Genomic DNA, 23,064 nt, shown 5'->3' with positions numbered 1-23,064 from the left:
CAACTAACATGGAACGTTATGGTAGGTACATAACTTCTATATGTTAAGTTGTCAATCTCGCCTTCATTCTTGCTGGATGGGACCGCGTCCCTAGCACCTTGTCCCAGGTGGCCTATCGGAACAGACTCTTGAGTACAGTGGAACCAAAGTTGGCCTGGTCTCTAGAGGCCAGATCCAACTTATAATGAGAAATGAAGGTATGGGGAGAAGCCCAAGTAGCTGCAGAACAAATCGAATCAATAGGCAGCCTATCTTGGAAAGCTACTGAGGTGGCTAAAGCTCTAGTTGAATGAGCCCTGAGTTTGGATGGCAACTGTTGATGTCTTATTTCATACACTAGGGTAATCAACGAAGTAAGCCATCTAGAGAGAGATACTTTAGAGACTGGAAGGCCCATTCTACCTTCTGCATAAGAAACAAACAGTTGGTCAGATTTCCTGAATTGTTTGGTCCTGTCTAGATAGTACCTAAGCTGGCGATGAATATCTAAACTGTAACTTTTGTTCTGACCTATTAGAATAATTTGGGAAGAACACAGGAAGCTCAATGGTTTGATTCAAATTTGCCAATGAAGCTACTTTGGGCAAAAAAGATGGGTTAGTACGCAAGGAAACCCTGTCTTTATGAAAAACTAGATAAGGGGGTCGACTACACAGAGCATGAAGTTCAGAGACTCTTCTAGCTGACGTGATAGCTACTAAAAAGAGTGTCTTCCAGGAAAGTAATTTTATAGAACATGAAGCCGCAGGTTCAAAGGGGGGAAGAATTAAGGATGCCAGAACCAAGTTGAGATCCCATTGAGGAGGAGGATCTTTGATGGGTGGTTTGAGTAGAAAGACTCCCTTTAAGAAGGCCTTGCAGAGTTTGTGAGACATGATAGAGGACTCTGAGACTCCAACATGAAAGTTCGTAATTGCAGCCAATTGAACTCTAATGGTAGAAGGGGATGAACCTGCATGGAAAAGTACGGCTAGAAAGTCTAGAACTGTTTGAATAGAAGCAGTGAAAGGATCTATGTTCTTTGACTGCGCCCAAAAGGAAAAACATTTCCACTTGCTATGATAAATCTTCCGAGTGGAAGATTTATGAGAGGCAATCAAGATATCTCTCACTGAGTGAGATATCAAAGGAAGCCTGGCTAAGGTCGGAATTGGAGGAACCAAGCTGTGAGGTTCAGAGAGGGAAGGGAGTGGTGCAACTGACCAGACTGATGGGTCAAAAGGTCTGGAACTGGGTCCAGATGCCAAGGTTGTTCCAACAGATAACGGTGAAGAAAGGGGAACCAAATTTGACGAGGCCAGTAAGGGTCAATGAGGATCATAGAAGCTTCCTGAGCGATGGCTTTCTGTATCAGTTGGGATATCAGTGGGAAGGGGGGAAATGCATAGAGAAGTCCCCGGGGCCAAACGTGTACTAGAGCGTCTCTGCTGGGATGGCCTGGCTGGGGAAAGAGGGTGAAAAAATCGTCGCACTTGCTGTTTTGGGGAGTAGCAAAAAGGTCGCAGCAAGGCCTGCCCCACTTTCGAAAAACTTTCTCCAACACTGAGTTGTTCAGAGACCACTCGTGAGGCATGAGAATAGCTCGGCTCAATTTGTCCGCAATCACATTGGACTTCCCGGGAATGTGCATTGCTAACAGAAATCGCTGAGAAGAGATCGCCCATTGCCATAGTCTGAGTGCCTCTCGACATAGGGGATAAGACCTGGTTCCACCTTGTTTGTTGATGTACCACACTACAGACATGTTGTCTGTTTGTATTGCTATAGTTCCTATGGGAAGAGAGTCTTGTAGGGCTTGCAACGCTAGGAGCACTGCTCTCATCTCTAGAACGTTTATATGCAAGTGGCACTCGAACGGTTGCCACATGCCCTGGACTGTCCTGCCCTGGAAATGCCCCCCCACCTGATCAGGGAGGTGTCCGTTGTCACTGTAGCAACCGGAGGGGGAGTTACAAAGGGTCTCCCTAGGAGGAGCTGAGGGGATGAGATCCACCAAGAGAGATGACTCTTGCACGATTGAGTTATCCGAATAGGATGGGACATTGGAAGGCTTTGATAAGACCATTGTGTGAAGAGCATCCATTGTAAAATCCTCATGTGGAAGCGGGCTAATGGTAGGAGAGGGATGGCCGCAGCCATAATTCCCAAGACTTTCAGGATCTGTCTGGCCTTGACTTTGTTGTTCTGTAAAAGAAGAAAGACCTGTTTGTGAATGTCTGCTATCCTCTGCTCTGTAAGTCTGGCTGACATCTTGACGGTGTCTAGATTTGCGCCTATGAAAGTAATAACACGACAAGGCAACAAGACAGACTTTTCGTAGTTTACTGAGATGCCTAGTGCCTGACATGTGCGAAAGGTGTAGTCTCTGGCAAGGAGTAAGAGATGCCTGGTGGGGGCTGTAAGGAGCCAGTCGTCTAAATAAGGAAACACCTGGAATCCTTGACGTCTCAGATGAGAAGCTACCACTGCCATGCATTTGGTGAACACTCGGGGGGCTGTAGTGAGACCAAAGGGTAGGGCTCTGAATTGAAAATGACTGGTTCCCAGCCTGAAGCGGAGAAATCTCCTGGAGCGTCGATTCATTTTGATGTGATAGTACGCATCCTGGAGATCTATAGAGCACATCCAGCTGTCCCGTTCCAAAAGGGGAAGAATGGACTGCAGCGTGACCATCCGGAACTTTGTTTTCTTGACAAACTTGTTCAAGTTGCTGAGATCCAAAATGGGTCTCCAGTCCCCTGTTTTCTTTGGAACCAAAAAGAATTTGGAGTAGGTTCCGGATCCTACCTGGTCTGCTGGCACTGGTTGAATGGCTCTTTTTGCGAGCAGCTTTGAAATTTCTAATGCTGCTTGTTCCCTTTGACTGGGTGGAATGTCTGGAAGGGATTTGTTGGACAGCTTCAGAACGAAAAGAAAGGGAATTCTGTAGCCTTCGGAAATGATAGACTGTACCCACTTGTCTTGAGTTAGGGATAGCCAGGCTTTTGGGTACAGTGACAACCTTCCCCCGACTGCCTCCGAAGGTGGACAGTTGGGCAACATCTCAGGGATGCTGAAAGGGCTTGTCAGAAAAGGATTCTCGACTGCCCTGATTCTGCGGGCCCCTTCTGCCTCTGGGGCGGCGTCTACCATTGTTGTTCCCCCCTCTGCCTCTAGAGGGGAATCGACTCTGTGCGTCAGGTAAGTCTCCTTGAGATTGTTTCCGGAACCACATCTTTCCCCCCTTCTGACCTTTGGGGTAAGGTCTAGAAGGAGTAGAAAAATGGACTCCGATGGCAGAAAGAGTTTTGCCATCAGTCTCGCACCTAGTCAAGGTTTCCTTCACTTGAGGACCAAAGAGGGATGATCCATCAAAGGGGGAATTAGTGAAGGACACCTTAAAGGGGTCCGCAAAGTTACAAAGCCGCATCCAGGCGTGCCTACGCAAGGCTACACCTGTACCTGCTGCTCTACTTGCTCCATCAGCCGCATATGACAGGAGGCGCATGGAGGAGTTGGTGATAGAATTAAGGGTAGCCAGCTGAGAGTTCATCCTATCCTGAAAACCCGCAGCTGTTGGGTCCTTCAGCATTTCACTCGCTTCCTTGAGTAAATCCCTCTGAAGTCGAGTAAAATGGCACAGGTAATTCAGCGATTTCATTGTAAAGGTCGCTGACGAGAACATCCGCTTCCCATACCTGTCCATCGACCTAGACTCCTTGTTAGGAGGATGAACAGGTACCGAAGGATCAGCTAGCTCCTTCTTGGTAGCTGCAGCCACCACCATAGCATCAACAGAGACGCCCTTGGTCAGAAATTCTTTGTCTTTGGGGGCCGTGATGAACTTAGAGGGTCTCCTGGGGGTGGGTTCCACTGAGTCAGGAGCCGCCCAAGCCTTCTTTGCCACCACTTGCATAAGGGGGTCAAAGGGAGGGGACACCCAGGAGGTGGAAGGGCGAGAGCCAAACGCCTCAAGGTACACTGATTCATCCTCTGAAGGGTTGAGGGCTGGCCAATTCCCCCTCTGTTTTAAGATTTCAAGAATGTCTGCAAAGGAGACATCTTCAGAGGGGGAACGAGGGAACCTTCAGAATCCTCTAAATCAGTGTCAGAGGTGACAGACTCAGGTGAGTCAATGTGCTTCCTCTTACACTGCCTCTTCCTAGGGGGCTCTCCTACAGGATCAGGAGAGGCCTCGGAAGAGGAGGAGATCCCCACAGGGGAAACTTGAGGAGCTGGCTCTCTACGGTCGGGGACAAGAGAGTGAGTAGAAATCACCTGAGGCACCATGGAGGGAAGGGCAGAAGGAGCCGACTGTGGATTAGAACCAGGTTCTAACACGCTCCTCATGACCTCAAAGGCACCCCTGTCAGGCAGAGCCGGAGGTCTCCGTTCCGAAAAACTGAAAACCTCCCCTGGCACCAACAGTGATGGCTCCGAGGCCGTTGTCGGAGCCGAACTCACCAGCGCCGAAGCACCGAGAGGGAGAGCGGGGTCGGACAAGGGTCCGATGCCAGTCGCCCCCTCGGAGCCGACGAGGGAAGTCCGGCACCGAGATTCTTCCAAGGAAGAAATCGGAGCCGACGACGGAACCGAAGACAAGGGTATCGGTTCCGACGCCACCACAGTCTTGGGTCCGAACCGCCCCGGCTCCGAACTCAAAAGAGTCAGAGGAGGAATATTTTGAGTGGTGGGGATAGTCTTCGACTGTTGAGTCGGACTTTGAAGCATTTGGGCTAATGCCTCTGACTTAAGAAGTCGACTCACTACTCTCTGAAGGTCATGGTCCGATAACCTGGAAGACCTAGAAGAGTGGGATCTATGGCTCCGTTCAGACAGCAAAGGTGATGCTGGAGCTGAATGAACGGAGCCGATAGATGGGGAACGGGACCTCTTCTTAGTTGTCGGCTCCGACAACTTTATCGGAGCAGACTCAGCTATGTCTTCCTCGGCTCCGGCCGGAGCCGAGGACAGCGTAGGTACATGCATTCGAGATTCATCGGCTCTGGCCGGAGCCGATGTTCGAATGGACTTAGAGCCCCCAGAAGTCGGCTCAGAGGCTGGAGCCGAAGGTCTGGAGGACTTAGAGGGTCTCCCCGATGACTGAGTGGAGGGACCCTCAGGCTTTAATAAGCCTCTGAGAATTAATTTATTTTTTCACTCCTGCAGGACTCTAGGGCTGAAGCCATGGCAAACAGCACATGAGTCCTGCAGGTGCAAAAAGTGTGACCGTCTGTCAGTGACATCTTCTGACAGCACGAGTCACACTTCTTGAAGCCTGAGACCTTTGATTCTTTGGACATGTCCAAAGAGAAGAATAAAGTGTAATCACAAACACACACACACACACCGATTACACTTTAAAAATAATAAACTTTAAATTATAACTTACAAAGTTTAAACTAAAAATTTCCCTACAAAAAATACAGACACTCCAACTACCAAGGGAGGGAGGAGAGGGCCTAAAGCCCAAGGGAAAGGTTAGATAATTTAGGATAGGAAGGCTAATGAAAAAATTAACTAAAGGGATAAAAGTATCTAACTATATAAAGTTAGATACTTAAAGGGGGTTTCTGACTGACTAAACTGTCAAAATATTTAAACTAACCTGAGCCGGTTGAAAAAAGCACCTCGATCGCGTAGCGGCAAACGAGATCTGGGAAGTTACCGCCTAGCATTTTGGGATATAGGGGAGCCTCGAGCCGGTGAAACTAGCTCTCGAGCTTTTAGAGTGGCCGAGTCGGAGCCGAGGTTCGGCTCCGAACCCATCCAGCAAGAATGAAGGCGAGATTGACAACTTAACATTATATTTTATGTTCTGAAGGAACACTGCTTTCATAATACTGGTCTGCTAAAGTTGTGTGAGGCTTTTCTGAAGTAAACACTGGTGCTGTGCAATTTAATGCTGTCTTAATAAGAAACTGTCATGCTGTAATTTTCAGCTCATTCTGTATATAGTATACAGCTCTATTTATAGAAAAAACACTGGCATGCTGCTGAAAAAATCTATTACGAAACAGTTGCTGTCACTTTAAAGTGTTAATGAAATCTTGAAATTGCAGTAAAAACCGTGCTTGAAAAAATTACTGCAGCTGTTTTTGTTGAAGTTTGTTAGAACACATGTATTTGAATGAAACACTACTATTCTGTAGATTTCTGTAGAACACACATAGTGTAACTAAGTCCGGAAATGAACAATACCTTCACCGAAAGGGTAGAACACATGAAATTGAACTAAACCCTGTTATTCTATAGATTTCTGTAGAACAGACGTAGTGTAACAAACTTTGAAAATGAATGATACCTTCACTGAAAGGGTAGTGTGTTTCTCTGGAGTGCTGGTGCAGTACTTTTGCTGTATAAACAGTCACTATGAACTTTAGAAAATATGCAGTACTAGAAATTGGATGTGAAAGGGTTACAGCTACTTGCTGGGTTGGGAGAAGTATATATCTCTCCACACACACAGCAGGTCACATCAGGCGCCACTGTAAAATTTGAAAATACTGTACTGTACCATAATTAGCTGGAAACACTGTATACAATGAGACTGAGAAAAAAAAGTCTTAATTACCTAAACTCGTGCTAAACAGCTGTCAGTCTCTCCCTTATGGACTGAGTCTTGTGCATTCAGAATGAATTCTCCAAACACTGTAGTTCATTTGATAAGGTTTTATTAAATGTTCACAATATTCAAATACTGCCTTCATTAACAGTACTGATAAACAATTCAAATTGCTGCAAATCATTCTGATTGTCCTGAACAACGTAAACTGACATAGTCTCTAGATGACTAGTTTTCTGTACTCATGCTTGAGTATTAGACATCTTCTCTGAAGTAAAATGTGGAATGAACTTACTAACCTTAACTGCCCTGCTATTCTGAACACAGCATATTATATTGCTTTCTTGTATACTTTTCTTTAACCTTGGTCTCAGGCTTTGTATGTGCTTCATTAAGGAGCATTCTTTAGCTGATTGTTTCCTTGAGAAAAGAACATTCTGTCTGCACACTTTATGCTTATCTTTTTCTCTTTAATAAACAGTCTTCCATGCTTGGCCAGCAAGGTTATTTTCCTTTCTCCTTAACTGTCTTTTATACGTAAATGAAACACAATTTATTTTACCCTTTAGCCTGTCTGATGTCTAATAACTATAATCTAACAGCTGCTTACATGAAAGTAAGCAGGTTTGCGATCCAGTAAGCAGTGCTGGGCGGTGCACATGCACATGCCAACACGGGAAGTTCCATGGCATACAAATCACCTCATAAGCAGGTGAATCTCATTCAAATGAGGCAGGTAGAGTGATCTAGCAAGCAGATAGGCAGCCCTGCAGACCCTGTGTCAGTGTCCATAGTGTACACAGAAAATTCCCTGACCAGGAATGTAGACAGACAAAAGGGGCTGTAAAAATGTAGACAGATGGACAGAAATGGCATACCACACAGATATGAATGAAAATATCGTCTGTGTGTCTTGTCTCAAAAGTTACAGAAAATATGCTAAAATAAAATGTTTTTTAATAATCCAGGCATATTTGTGTGGCACGCAGCAGTGTGCAAACATCCCTTAAAAATAACAAAAAAGGAAGTTATAGCCTTACCATAACGTTCCAACTGTGTTGTCGATCTTGATTCATTCTTGATGAATGGGACTCGGTTCTGATGCCTCAGAATCTGCCCAGCTGTTATACAGCTTGCACCAGATAAAAAACTCTCAAGCTAAGATTCTAACCATAATGCAGCTCTCCCCATTATCTCCGATCAAGTTTGCAGTCAAAGTATAGAAGGATAACAGAAGCCCTGTCTAATGTGAATCCTCACAAAACAAATGTCCAAACCTCCAGAAGTCCCTAGGAGGGGGCAGGAGGGTGGGATGTCAAGAATGAAGATCAACAACACAGATGGAACGTTATGGTAAGGATCTGATGTTGTCAATCTTCATTCATTCTTGATGAATGGGACAGAGTCCCCAGCTACTTTAGGTCTTGTGTGGCCCTAAGGAAGGATATTCCGTGAGCACCATAGAGCCAAAAGATGCTCTTACCCTGGAGGCCATATCCAATTTCTAATGAGTGAAAAAGGTATGGGCAGTGGCCCACATTTCTTCCATGGAAGACTTGGAGTGGAAAACAGCTGAAGTGGATACAGATTTAGTGGAATGCATTTTAACAGGTGCAGGCAACTTGAGGTTATTATGATTGCAAATGAAGGTAACACAGTCCCTAAGCCATTTTGAAAAGGAAACTTTAGAGACTGGTTTACCCAAAGTTGAACTTGAAAAAAAATACAAATAATTGATCTGATTTTTTAGATGATGTCGCTCTGTCCAGACAAACACAATTGTCTGTGAACATCTAGCAAATGCAAGCAGTATTCACTTTTATTTGAAAAATTTGGAAAGAAGACTGGCAAATCTATAGTCTGGTTAATATTAGATTCTGAGACCACTTTAGGTAGAAAAGAAGGATTGGTTCTTAATAACACCCTATCCTTATAAAAAATCAGATAAGGGTGTTTCACACATAAGGCCTGCAATTCAGAAACTCTCCTGGCAGAAGTAGCGTTTCCCACAATAGGAACTTGAGATTGCAAGTAGCTACTGGCTCAAAGGGCTGAAGGACTAAGGAGTGTAATGCTAAGGTCAAATCCCATGGAGCTGTAGGATCCCTGAATGGGGGCCTTAGATGTAAAGTGCCTTTAAGAAAGGTTTTACATAAACGATGGGAAATCAAGTGGAAATTGGAAATGGCTGCTAATTGGACTTTGATGGTGGAAGCAGAAGCTCCTAGCTCAAAAAGGGAAGCCAGAAATTCCAAGATCTTGTCAACCGGGGCTGAAAAGGGATCTAAATTATTATTCATATGGGCCCAGACTGAGAATCTCTTACATTTGCTAAGACAGAGTTTCCCGGTGGATGATTTAAGAAAAGCCAGAAGGATTTCTTGTACTGGGGAAGGTAATTTACTCTGCCTGACAATTGATGGAAATGGAGATACCAAGCTGTCAGCTTGAGATTGTGAAGGCTGGGATGCCGCAATCCCTGTGGGTGAGACAGCAGGTCTGGAACTGGGTCCAGAATCCAAGGGTGGTGAATCAGGTGAGGCCAAAGGAAGAGGAACCAGACTTGATGGGGCCAATAGGGTGCAATGAGAATCACTTTGCTTCTCAATCTTTGGGCTTTCTTCAAGAAAATTAGAATGAGAGGGATTGGGGAAAGGCATAAAGAAGGCTCAGTGGCCAATTGAGGAGGAGTGCATCTCTCGGGGACTCCCCTTGCGGGGAAGTTAGGGCTGCTGCATTTATTGTTTATTGGGGGAGGTAAAAAGATCAAGGCAAGACTGGCCCCAGTGATGAAAAATTTTATCACCATCTTGGGATTGAGAGACCACTTGTGAGGCAGGAGGATGCATTTGCTCAGTTTGTCTGCTATCACATTGAAGCTTCCTGGGATATGCTTTGCTATTAGAAAGTGGTTGGAAGCAATATCCCATTGCCGTATCCTGAGAGCTTCCCGACACAGGGGGTAGGATTTGGTTCCACCTTGCTTGTTGATGTACCAGACTACTGACATGTTGTCTGATTGGATTGCAACTGTCTCTAAAGGAAGGACAGACTGAAAGGTTTGCAACACTAGAAACACCGCCCTCAATTCTAGGGCATTAATGTGCAAATTGGCCTGTTGCAGGGACCAAGTGCCTTAAATTGTTCTTCTCAGATAATGCCCCCCACCCAATTTGCAAAGCGTCCATGGTCACTATGGCAATGGGTGGAGGGGGAGCAAAGGTGCGGCCTCATAGATTTTCCTCTGACTTCATCCATCAGGATAGATCCTTCTTGCAATGATTTGTTATCAAAATCGGATAAGACATTGGCTGTGTCAGTATTGACCACTGCACTGCTAAGAGCCATTGAAGCAGCCTCATGTGATACCTTGCGAGGGGTACTAAAGTGATGGTCGCTGCCATAGATCCCAGAGCTTGCAGGACAAGAAAAGCAAGAATCTTGTTTTTGGAAATGATTAGTTGCACTTGTGATCTTAATTTTTGTAATCTGTGTAGAGAAAGAGAGGCTATGCAAAAAACTGCATTGAGGTGTGCTCCTATAAATTCTAGGTCTTGTGTTGGAGTCAGCTGTGATTTCTTTCTGTTGATCGTAATACCCAAAGACTGGAAAAGGTTCGATATGAAGTCTGTGGCTTGTAGCAGTAGATGCCTAGTTGGGATGGTGAGGAGCCATTCATCCAGGTATGGAAACAATCGGAATGCATTTGGTGAACACCCTGGGGGCTGTGGGGAGACAGAAGGGCAGCACTCTGAATTGGAAATGACTGGCTCTCAGCCAGAAGTGGAGGAACCTTCTGGAGCATTTGTCCATCCTTATGTGGTAATACACATTCCGAAGGTCTATAGAGCACATCCAATCATTCTCTGCTTGAAAGGGAAGGATAGACTGAACCATGACTATCCAGAATTTTGTTTGCTGAACAAAATTGCTCAGAAGGCTGAGATCTAAAATTGGTCTCCAGTCCCCTGTCTTTATGGCACTAAAAAGAACCTTATGTAAAATCCAGATCCTCTTTGGTCTAGTGGGACTTCTTAGATGACTCTTTTTTTCCTAGCAGCTTTTGAATCTCTATGGCTGCTTCATCCCTGTGAATGGGTGGAACATCAGGGACTCTTTTTGGGGTCTTTGGAAAGAGAGTAAAAGGGATTTGGTAACCTCTGGTGATAATTCTCTGCAACCAAGTGCCCAAAGCCATCAACAGCCAGGCTGTATGGTACAGTGAAAATCTTTCCCAGACTGCTATCAGAGGTAAGCAATCAGGCCTCCATTCAGGAGTGCTGGTAGGGCTACCTGGATAAGGATTCTCTGGAGCCCTGATTTCACGGATCTCCTTTGCCACAGGGAAGGCGTCTTCCACTTAAACTCCCCCCTCTGCCCCAAGGGAGTATTTGCCATGTGTGTTCTGAAAAGACCCATGGGACTTTTTGAACCACATTTTCCAGTACTCTGATTCCTAGAGTAGGATCGTTGAAGAGTAGAGAAACAAATGGCCATAGCAGAAAGGGGTATTTCCATCTTTTTCACACCTAGCTAGTGTGTCTTTGACTTTGGGGCCAAACAAGGAAGATCCATCAATAGAAGCATTGATGAAGGAAGACTTAAAAGGTTTCATGAAGTCACACAAGCGCATCCAGGCATGGCATCTTATGTCAACACCTGAACCTGCTACCCTTGTCATTCCTTCGGCTGTATGATCGATGAACTGCATGGATGAGTTCAATATAGACTCCAGGGTGGCAAGTTGAGAAGCAACTTTATCCTGCACCTCATCAGACAGTTCTGGCGAGGGCATCCGATAGCTCCTTTATCAGATTCCTTTGGAGTCTAGTAAAATGTGCCATGAAATTCAAGGACCTATGAGTGAAGGATGATGATGCAAAGGCCCACTTCCCAAACCTGCCCATCATCCAAGATTCTTGGTTAAGAGGGTAGACAGTGAAACTCTCCATGGCAAGTTCCTTTTTGGTGGCTGCCACCACCGCCATGGCATCTACTGCTAAACCCTTTCCCCAGGGTGGTTGTTATTCTGGAGCTGAGAAGATTTTGTCCAGCCTCTGGGGAATCAGCTGTATGGAATTAGGAACCTTCCACACCCGCTGTGCAAGAAACTTAATAAGCTCACCAGTGGAGTGGATGGAGTCACCCAAGAAGTAGATGGGTGAGAACAGAAAGCCTGCAGGAACACAGATTCCTCTGAGGATGGGTTTGCAGACTTCCAATCACTTCTCTGTTTTAAGATTTCCAGGATGTCTCCAATGAGACATCTTCAGGGAGTGATTGGGTGGAACCCTCCCCTTCACTGTAGTTTGCATCTTCCATGACAAATTCTACAGGAGAATCGAGATGCTTCCTCTTGCAAGTCTTCTTATGGGGTGGTTCCTCAGTGGGAATCTCTAAGAAATATTCCAAAGAAGAGGGGCCCTGAACAGGGATATCTTGGCGTTTTGGTACCCACTATCCTGATGTAAGAGATGGCAACAGCTGCAGTCCAGAAGATACAAATATGTGACACTTCAAATTAGAAGGGGCCAGCTGAGGCTAATGCTCTCTCCATGATCTGGAAGGCAGGCCCACCCAGAGGGGGATAGAAACCTGGAACCAAGAAAGACAACCTCTGAACCAGGGTCACACCCCACGCTGAAGGACCTCCCTCCAAACCAGGAGCCAGGAAAGAGTCTGAAACTGCCAAGGTTCTGGGAGCCAAGAACAGCCCCAAACATATAACTGGTACCATACCAGAGCCCACTGAACCAACACCCGAACTATGGTCCTGAGAGTCAATTGGTTCCGAGGGAGCTGAAGACATCAGAGCTGATCCAGGTATCAAGGAAGCAGCTTCTGTCAGCACCATAGCAGGTGGAACTGGGGTAATCGAAGTGCTGTGCTCTGAAGATCAGGAGGAGTCCTGGGAGAAAAGACATCAACTCTGAGAGAGAGGGAGGTCTGACAGGGTGTGGGAAAACCCCTGGCTGCCAAAAGCTGACCACTAATCTCACCATGTCTAAATCAGAAAGACTTCTGGTTGATTGGACCAACATCCCTGAGGGAGACTCGGGCCTATACATGAATGGACTGGGGAGTTGACACAAAAAGGGGGTCTATAGAAGGGGAGTAACTTGTTCTGGGACGTATGAATGCTTTGAGATTCAGCACCACATGCTGCAGAGCAGATGGAGAAGTCAGAACTGAGTGGGAAGTCAAAGATGCCGGTGCTGACAAAATTGGCAGTGCCAAGACTGTCAAGGTCAGTGCCGACAAGGCTGTCAGTGCTGAGGTTGTCAAGATCAGTGCAGAAACTGTCGGTACAGAGGTGGTCATAACTGTCGGTGCTGAAGGTTGTTTCACAATTAGCTTTGGGAACTTACTCTTTGGTTCCAAAGAGATTGAAGGAATAGGAGACTTGTGCCTTTTGGAGTCTGGTACCAATGGTGAGCTTGGCACTGAAAGATTTCTCTTTTTCTGTTCAAATTCAGAAGACTATGGCTTAGACAGGGCTTTGTAAAAGGAGGATTTTCTTAATGCCTTTAAAATCAACTTATTCCGGCATTCTGACAAGGTTCTGGAACTAAAACCTTGGCAGATCTTACAATTAGTTTCTAAATGGGGCACACCCAAGCAATATACGCATGAAAGATGCCCGTCTGAATTCAGCATCTTTCTTCCACAGTCGTGGCACTGATTAAAACCAGAAGTGCCTTTCTGCTTCTCCACCATTAAAGTTAAGCACACACTCACACTCGTAAAGGACACGAAGGAAACTTACCAATAATGGTAGGGAGAAATACCTATAAAGGTAATCAGAAAGGAAAAATACCAGCAATGGTATCTAAAGAGATTACCAAAGAGGTAAATGGGGAGGGTGGAAAGGAAAAATGACCAATGATGGTAATAAAGAATACCATTAGGTAAAAAGTGTAGAGCTGATTTAGACGTACACACACCACACTAAATATAATAGAAAAAATATAAAGTATTCTAAAATATAAAGAGAATATATATAGATCAAATTAAAGCACTTAGGTAGAAAGTATCAGCTGATGCATCTTGTTATCAGAGCGGCAAACGAGATCTGAGGAAATGGAGAGAGAGGCATTATGGGTAGAGTCTTAGCTTGAGAGTTTTTTGGCTGACGCGAGCTGTATAATGGCCGAGCCAGTTCCAAGGGGTCAGAACCCAGTCCCATTCATCAAGAATGAATGAAGATTAACAACATCAGATTTAATATTATGAGACAGAAATGTATTACAGGACCCTGCGTGGAGTATCTATAACAATGCATTGGTGCTGTCGCTAACATGGTAGGGCTTGGAAGCGTGTAGTTTCCAAGTTGTGAGCACAGATCCTTATGCAAAAGAGGTAGAGTTACTGAATAGCATAGTAGGGTAATCGTGTCTGCATATCCCTTCCATGTAGGCAAATAACCATGTTGGTGCCCACACAAGAGGCAGCTGACATCAGGAGAGGGTGTGTCCAATAACTGCTAAGCTGACTGGAGCTTAGCTGTGCCTGTTTGTGCGGCACACCACCTTGCTGAGCGTGGAAGTATGGGGGGGTGTGCACTGACTTCTAAGCTGTGTTTACCTATGGGACGCGTGTTTCTGAGTGTTTGCATGGAGCGCCATTGTGCCGAATGTGGAATTCTGGGGAGTGTGTCCACTGACTGCCAAGCTTTGTTTACCTACACGGCACACGTGTGCATGGTGCACTGCATTATTTAGAGTATCTAAAAGGCAATGTTGCATTAATTAGTTCTGACCCTTGTTTAACTTAAACAAGGGCCATTAAATGATGCTAATGATATACTTGGCAGGTGCAATGCATCATAGGTAGCCAATCACGCAGGCACCACCTACAGTACAGCACTGTAAAGTGTGCATACACCCTACATTCTGATTTTTCCCCCATACTTTGCACCACTGGAGTAAAAACTTGGGAATTTTAATTGAAAGAATGTTAGGGGCTTTTGCAGGTCTGCTACACCTGTATGTGCTAGATGCTGAAGTCATTGCTGCTGCTGCTGACAATAGGCAGAGGAGAACAGTGTTCAGGCCTAGGGTAACCTTCCAAGAACTACATGAGCTGACAATTGTACAGTGGACAGGGACATACAACAAGAATTCATTCAGCTCTGTCACCCTCAATTCAGACCCAGAGTCAACAGAGGGGAACTCATCCCAGTGGAAACAAAGGTATGTGTAGCGCTTATGATAACAGCCACAGATACCTTCCAAAGACCAACTGGGGACATGATGGGGGTCTCACAGGCATCAGCATCCAGGGTACTCCACCAGTTCCTGGATGCCATGCTACCACATGCCAGTGAGCACATTTATTTTCCCCTCACCCTTGAGGTGAGAGCCAGCAATATGCAACACTTCTGCTGTGTAGCACACTACCCTGAGGTACTGGGTGCCATAGATTGCACTAATGTACACATCAAGGCATCACCCGGTGAGGAGGGTAGAATCTATGTCAACCACAAGGGGTACCCCTCCATCAACTGCCAGGTCGTGTGCAATGCCCAGGGCATTATCATGAATGTGTGTGCTGGCAGCCCTGGCAGTTATCACAACTCCCATATCTGACACGCATCACAGCTGTACCAGATGTTTGCTAGGAGGGACATCCCACATGGCTATTTACTGGGGGATGCTGGCTACGCACTGGAACCATGGATGATGACAACCATCAGAAATGCAAACACACACACTCACAGAAGAATGCCATAATGAGGCACATGCACAAAATAGGAACATCATAGAGCATATGTCTGGGCTGCTGAAGTCATGGTTCTGGTGCCTTGACATATCTGTTGGAGCCCTGCAGTACTCTCCAGCCACATGTGCCATGCTACACAATATGATCCAGTGGAAACAGCTGCATCAGGATCAGCAAAGGGAAGGGATACACAGCCACCCCCCACCATTGCCTAGGCCACCACAGCCACACTCGCAGGAGGACTCAGAGGAGGAGCCCCTGATGATGTCCCTGTAGGCAGATGTAGGCGTGCCCAGTACACCCTGGCATTGGCTAAGAGACAACACATAGCACATTCACTGTCAACCAAGTGCCCTAGGAACTGACACCTTACTCCTACATATATTAAAATAGCTGATGCCAGGCAACCCACACAACCTGTACCTATCCATGTATTGGCTGTGTACTGCTTCCATCACACAGAGTCAGCCCTGAACTACAGGTATGTCAACTGCTGTATTCGCAAGGTATGTCTCTAACCTACACACTAATTGTAAAGATTACTATAATGTGGTATCATATGTATGGATCTGTTGCTGTTATGCAAGAAAATATAGTGGGTTATTTGGGCAGATGTAACATCCACATGGGACTACAGATATCCAGTCCAACAGTATATGTTCCTTAATATTTGCCAAGCTTCATGGTTGGAATATTCACAACATCGGGAAAGGGAGATGCTAAATAGTGGGCACACAAGATATGTGGACAACTGTCTACCCAAGCTGATCATGTGCTGTTGTACCCCTACCCCCTACACAGCACTGTACCCATATAACTGCTTTAACAGAAAATCAGCTATGGTATATCAGTGGACTAGGCAATCTCAGGGTTGAAACATACATATTGCTCACACACTGTATGTCTCTCTTCACGCAGGATAACAATGTACATATTTATGTTGCTGATTGTGTGATGAATGACTCCTCTCTGTCTGGTGACCTGTGTGGCTCAGTGAACAAGGGAAACTTGCATGGGTGATGGTATTGATGGTTCTAATCTGGAATTACTCACATCTTTTGCATGTGAGGTAGTACTCTACTCTGTTGATGTTTTCACAGACTGTCATACCTGTCAACCTCTTAGTGCAAGAAATCTGGACAAAGCCAGAAATACTGGGGGGACAAAGGCCCATACATAGGGGCAGATTTTAAATATTGTTACCATAAACCGAGAAAGTTGCTGTAATTAAAGGTGTTGCATTATTACATATATTCTGAAGAATATAAAGTCTGAAACACAAATGTTTGTCTGTATTTAGTATAATGTAGTGACATCAATATTCAATAATTCACCACAAGACCACAATGTATGAGAATCAGACTAAACATATGAGGCAAAACTCTGGACATTCTCTGAAAATCCTGAACAGTTGACAGGTATGCAGACTGTCAGTCTGTTGGTGGTGTAACATTACCAACCTCAATCGCACATTAAGTACAGCAGACAGCTGGGGAAAACCATGGACATTTTAAGTGAAGTGCAATACTGCAGAAACAGGGGTGGATGTTAATGTTTGTAACATACAAAATTCCGGACTAGCGTACAGGTATGTGTGGCCTGGAGTCACTTTATAAGTACTGACAGTCCCACTGGGCATGCCCAGACACAGTTAAAATGATCGCAATTCTGGTGCCCCTTCATCAAAAGGGAAGTAAATATTGTGGGAAGAAATATCCAGGGAATTGTTATGGCTAGGCTTGTATAGGCCCTAGGGCCGATAACCTAGTACCAACCTATGAACCTATGAACCATTATGTATCAATGTCTACATATACAGATATATACGTGTACATATCTGTCTGTCACTATCTCTCTCTCACATGCGTGGAATATCTATAACTATGTAGTGTCAAATAGATATAGACCGATATATGTATAGCTATATGTATTAAAATTATACATAAACTCCCCCATATATCTACCTAAAACATATACATAACATGCATACACACACACACACACACACACACACACACACACACACATACACACACACACACAGCTACATTTATATATACATCCCTGTTATATATAGAAATATGTGTGTGGATGTCTGCATTGTCTGACATACCCTAATAATGGTGAGTAAATCTGCACTATCACACAGCCATACTGTTGAATGAATGATCCAAATTAAGGGCACAACAGTACATAATCCACTTACCTACAGACCCCTGTGTCTGCTGGATGTCACCACATAGACAGAGGTGAGTAGGTGGTGTAATGTAAAATGGTGTCAATGCACATATGGACAGGGCACATTGTTCCTGTCCACAGGTTTGCCTATCTAACTGCAAGCAGCCACATATGACCATACTGGTAACTGTATGCACATAGCTAGGATAAAAACAGTTATCTCACTGCTAGGATACTAGATGCAGATAACAGTACGAAGCAATAACACTGCACAGGCCACAGATGCTGTTCAACACAAGCCTAGTTTGTGTAATGCACAAGTACTGTGCCTGCAATCACGCATACAACAGACTTTATCTGTGGTGCATGCAATAAGTTCTGTGATCTACAGTGTATAAGACTAGATAGGTAAGGGTTCTAGTGTGTGTGTGTGTGTGTGTGTGTGTGTGTGTGTGTGTGTGTGTGTGTGTGTGTGTGTGTGTGTGTGTGTGTGTGTGTGAATAGGTCCACCATTTGGTCATCTGCCAGGCCATGTATTACAGTCTGGTAGTAATTTGCAGCATGTATGAGGGCAGTCCTTGTTACAAGCAGGGACTTCAAATGTGTATGTTCGTTATTCAGCTGTGGTAATCTGCAATGCGACTCTGAATTCATAGTACCTGAGTCAGCATTCTCTGTGAATGCATATTACTGCATGACGTGACAATTTATGCACATATACATTTGCTACAGGGATATATGAAGTTTCTTCCTACCTGCAGGGCTGTGACTTCTATCACTTAAAAGCAGTCAATTCATTTGACATGCATTGTGTAGATAAAGAGTGCATGACACTGTCATTAACTGGTGGCTTCAAAATACTGAAAATATAGTGCTGTAAACCACTATATTTGAACCCATGACTGTGTGTGGCAAAATGTACTGTTTATGAGGCATTTAACAGACTGGGCTACAGAGTCACTGCCTACATCAGGTGCATTTGCAAGACATATGTGCACACATACAGGCTATAACAATCATGTTCTACATCCATCAGTATGTGCAAGGCTGTATATGGATGTATTTCTGCACCAGGGTCCCAGTTGCACATGTATTTTGCCATTAATAGCTTAGCAGGTGTCTTTCTACAGTTACTAATAAAAGGGCACCTGTACCTGCTACCAGAGGCCTCACCTTTATCCATTATTATGTCTTTGGCTTTGTAATGGTGTACTATTGCTCCACAGTCCCAGGAACACTCCCATGTTTTCCATTATGTATGTGCGGTGCAGAGCAGCGTTCAGCTCCGCTGAACTGCACTTAATGACTAACTGGCAAGCACTATGTTTTTTTTAAAGCACCTATTTTAAGTAAGAGTTGCATGGCATGACAGGTTATTGCACTGGTCTGCAAGTGCAATGGTCTTAGGCTCGTAACATGGGACAGGTGTTTATTTTGTAAATGTGTAATATAATTTTAAGGACACATATAATTAATATAGCTAAATTTAGCTGAGCTTAGTGAAGCTGCACAATGCGGCACACCAAGCAGCATCACGCTAAAAACATATGAAGAAAAGAAAAATGGGGATATAGGAAAGTGGTGAAATTGGGTGCAAGCAGGGGGAAAACATAGTGGAAGGGTGGTAGGGATGTGCAGGAAGGGCATAGGAATGAACCACAGCTATCCATTTCTTGTACAGCAACAACTGTGCACTTTGACAGACTATGTACATGGATTTGAACTCTCGCCCACAGAGAGAGGGGTGAGGATAACATAACTGCATTGTCAAGCCAATTGGACCAAATTAAGTGTGTCCAGTGGACATGTGGGCAAAATGGAGAGCTATGTATGGGGTGATATTTTTTTGGGACAGGTCCAGATTCTTTTTTTTAAGGTGTGAGTAGAATGTTGGGGAAGGGAAATAGGTATATCTAGGGGAGGGAAGTTGGGTAGGTGAGGATGCATTTGCAGACAGACAAGACAGACACAGCAGACAGGGGTGGTGTGTGACACATGAAGGGAGTAAACACCTTTGGAGAGGGAGGGTGTTGTGGAATCCAAGACCCATATGTCTCCAGACAGCAGCAATATGACTCACATCTCCAACCACGGGACTGCCTGCACTGCTCCTACACTGCCCCAAGGTTGGCAGTGCTGAAGGCTGGGCATCGGGGCAAGGGTGCCCCACCAGGTCAGCCAGCATGCCCTCAATCCAGAGCAAGTGGTGGTCAAACCCATGGTAGACTATCCTGTGCACCAAGACCGGCAGCTCATCCCAGGTGACAACACCCCCTCCACCACTGCTCCCAGAGGGCCTGTTCCATGGCGTGGTACTACCTGATGCTGAAGGTAGTGCAGGGGCAACAGAGGGGGCACCACTGGTCTGGGTCCCAGACATGCTGAGACTCGGTGCCATGGCTTGATGAAGCAAGGTAAGGAGATCAGCTGGAACCGGCCTACCTGACATGTTGTGGTGGGAGAGGTATAGCAATAGGTTAAGGTTAGTAATAACCAAACCATTGTCAGTATTAACAGAAAAGAACATCATTTTCATACAAATACATATTATGTATAGCATGGGTAACACAACAGTAAATAACATAACAGTCAGTATGATAACAGCATGCCAGTAAGAAGTAAGCCATAACGGCAACAAAATAGTTAGCTTAACAAAGTATGTTAACAGTGAATCATAATAACACACAACAATATTACATTACATTTTGCAAAAGTATAGTTAGTTTAACAACATATGTTAATATTAAATCATAATAATAAATAACAATAATAAATAAATTAAGATAAGGGGTGGGGAGAGAGAGAGAGAAAATCATTACATTAACATTCTATTAATGGCACTGCAGATGATATTCCTGAAAACACTGATAATAAATACTCTACAGGTGTGTCATGTCAGTTTTGGTACAGTGACTACAATTCTCATATACCGGATGTAGCACGTAAATACCTCTCAATCTGTTAGCATGGATCAGTACGGGCCAAGCAATAACAAATGCAAGTACACAACTACAGAGAACAGTTTCACATAATGTGGACTTATATAACTACCAAGATGCTCTGTAAGCTGATTTAGTAATTCACTGCATTCCAGGTAGTCTTTCTCTTATCTGGTAATCCTGTGACAGATGGATTAGTCAGTTTTAATTACATTATGAGAAACTGTGACACTTGAGAGGCATGTCTGTGTACAGTACATAAACTAGACAGCCGTCATGGCTTAGTTAGGGGGCATGGAGATAGTACCCAATAGCTGTAACTGCAGGAGACATCTGCAAATAATGTAATAATTGACTGCAGCAACTTAGTACAAACATGTGGGTTTCTATTACATGCTCGCAGACACATTCTGTCTAATGTGTCTGGACTGAACATAAAAAACGAAAAGGCAAAATAGCAAAGCGGCTTTTAAGCAAATTCTTTCCCTTGGGAAAGAATTCGCTTGGCCGCTTCCATTACTTTGACGTTTTCGGCACTGTAGTGCACTCTCGGAGTTGGTATATTTAGGTAGGGGGTGTGTGGGCACAGCCCACCCATGTCGGGGGTGTGTGGAGTTCAAAGCCCCCCACTTTATGTAATGTTTTAAAGTTTTTTTTGGAACAGTGATTTTTTTTTTCCCTTGGGAAAAATCATTGTTCTGAGGTTTCAACATTGTAAGCTTTCACTTACATGGAGTCGATTAATCATAGTTCACATTTTTGAGCATTCAATGGTGTAATATAGACCCAGACATGCAAGGAATGCAGCCATAATGTAAGTAAACAGATTTATTTATGAATCAGCAATGCTGGTGAACACTTTCTTGCTACTGATTTTAAAATTTTGTGAAATCTAAACACAATATCTGCTCGTAATATGGGTGAATTCACCCATATACCTTTTGTTCCTGGGGAGAGAGAAAATGTGAGCATTATGTGACTGATACTGAAAATTTAGTGCTACACACCACTGGATTTGAACCCAGGACTATGTGCAGAAAAATGCACTGTGTATAAGGCATTTAACAGACTGGGCTACTGAGTCACTGCTGAGTACTGAGTGACTGATACTGGTCTAGAGATAACATGGAACCATATTATGAGCTGAGCTATACAAGTTACAGGACATTTTTCTTGCATTCTAGAACTACTACAGTGTTATAATTGACTGCAGTGACTGCAGAGCACACATGCATGGAATCCAACCATGCTGCATATATTAATACAGCTTTATTTTAGAATCAACAATGCTGGTGAACATTTTTTATTGGTATTGCTTTGATATATCTGTGAAGTCCACACACGATATCTGCCCATGGAGTGGAGTACTTCACCCATATACCTTTATTACCTGAAGAAGGAGGAACACAGAAAATTATGTGACTGATACTGGCCTGGGGACAGCCTAGAACAGTACTATGAGTTAAACAATACAGTTTGCAGACCATTAGTTTTACATTCTACAGCTATTACAGTGTTACACTTGACTGCAGCAACCTTACCATGCACAATCGATGCATACAGCTCTACTGCAGTGGTTCTGACAACTCAATCCTGCTGTACACCATTTTATTTACTGTTATTGGTATTGCTTATTGTTTATTGCACTACAATTATTATTGTTCACTTATTGCACTACAGCTCTAATTACCCATTTATTCCACTACAGCTGTATGTGCCCATTTATTGCACTGCAGTTTTTCTTGTGAATACTTTACTGCAGTAAATGCTTTACTCTTTCTTGCTTATTGCACCACAGTTAACATAATACATCCGTACTTACCATACTCACTGTGCAACCTGGCCAGGCACCCGGGCATGGGACTCAACATTGCAAACCCTCTCAGCTGCAGCTGTTAGGAGAGAAGCACACCATTATGCATACCAGTTTTGCAGACATTCCACTTGCATATTGGTAAAACAGAGGAACAATTACTTACATATTTATGGGGCATTCCCTGCTCTAGCTTCTTGGACCAAAGTGTCCAAGGTTCCCCTCTCTCTCCTCTTCAGGTCGTCATAATGGTGATGACCCTGCTCACCTGTGAAGGGGATACCAGTAACACTGATGATTTCCCTGACCAAACAGAACCAGGCCTCCGCTTTACACTCCAAGCCATGGAAACCACCCTGCAGCCGCCTACGTTCATGTTTTTTTACCAGGAGCTCAACCAAGACCCAGGACTCCCGAATACCCCACTTCTGCACCCAAAAACATGCACCTTCACCAGCACCACCTCCCATATCAACAGTCAATTAAACTCCAATGAATGGTGCAGAATTCCTGTCTATTGCGCTTAATATTGGCTGTTTTCCCTCCCTTGCTCATCATTCAAAAAAGCGTTGCATCTCTTAGCAGCTCGCAAACCAGCAAAGCAGAGCTGAGCAGTGCAAAAACTTGCACAACCGTGGTTTTAATGAAGCTTAGTTGTTGTTGTTGTTGTTGTTGTCGCGTCTTTCGGCTTTTCCTGGTTAGGGGTTGCCACAGCGGATCTCCGGTCCGCTAATGATTGGTAGTTGATTTTTACGTGCAGAGTTACCAGCCCTGACGCACAACCTTCAACGAAGGTACGCCCATTCACGCATGTCTCGACGCAGAAGACGCTCTAGAGAAGCTTAGTACCGTGCAAAAAGTGGCAGCCA

The 23,064-nt window shown here is 44.5% G+C and overlaps 1 protein-coding gene across 1 annotated transcript in view; it reads right to left on the bottom strand.

Annotated features, from left to right (window-relative positions):
• Positions 1 to 23,064, bottom strand: part of CCDC180 (coiled-coil domain containing 180) — a 2,826,277-nt gene that overhangs the window by 2,618,458 nt on the left and 184,755 nt on the right. The gene's annotated exons all lie outside the window — the stretch shown is intronic.

Source organism: Protopterus annectens, chromosome 16.part0, assembly GCF_019279795.1.
Source record: "Protopterus annectens isolate FY-2018-M chromosome 16.part0, PAN1.0, whole genome shotgun sequence".
NCBI lineage: Eukaryota > Metazoa > Chordata > Ceratodontiformes > Protopteridae > Protopterus > Protopterus annectens.
The sequence above is the reverse complement of the archived record's forward strand: the minus strand, read 5'-3'. Positions and strand labels throughout refer to the sequence as shown.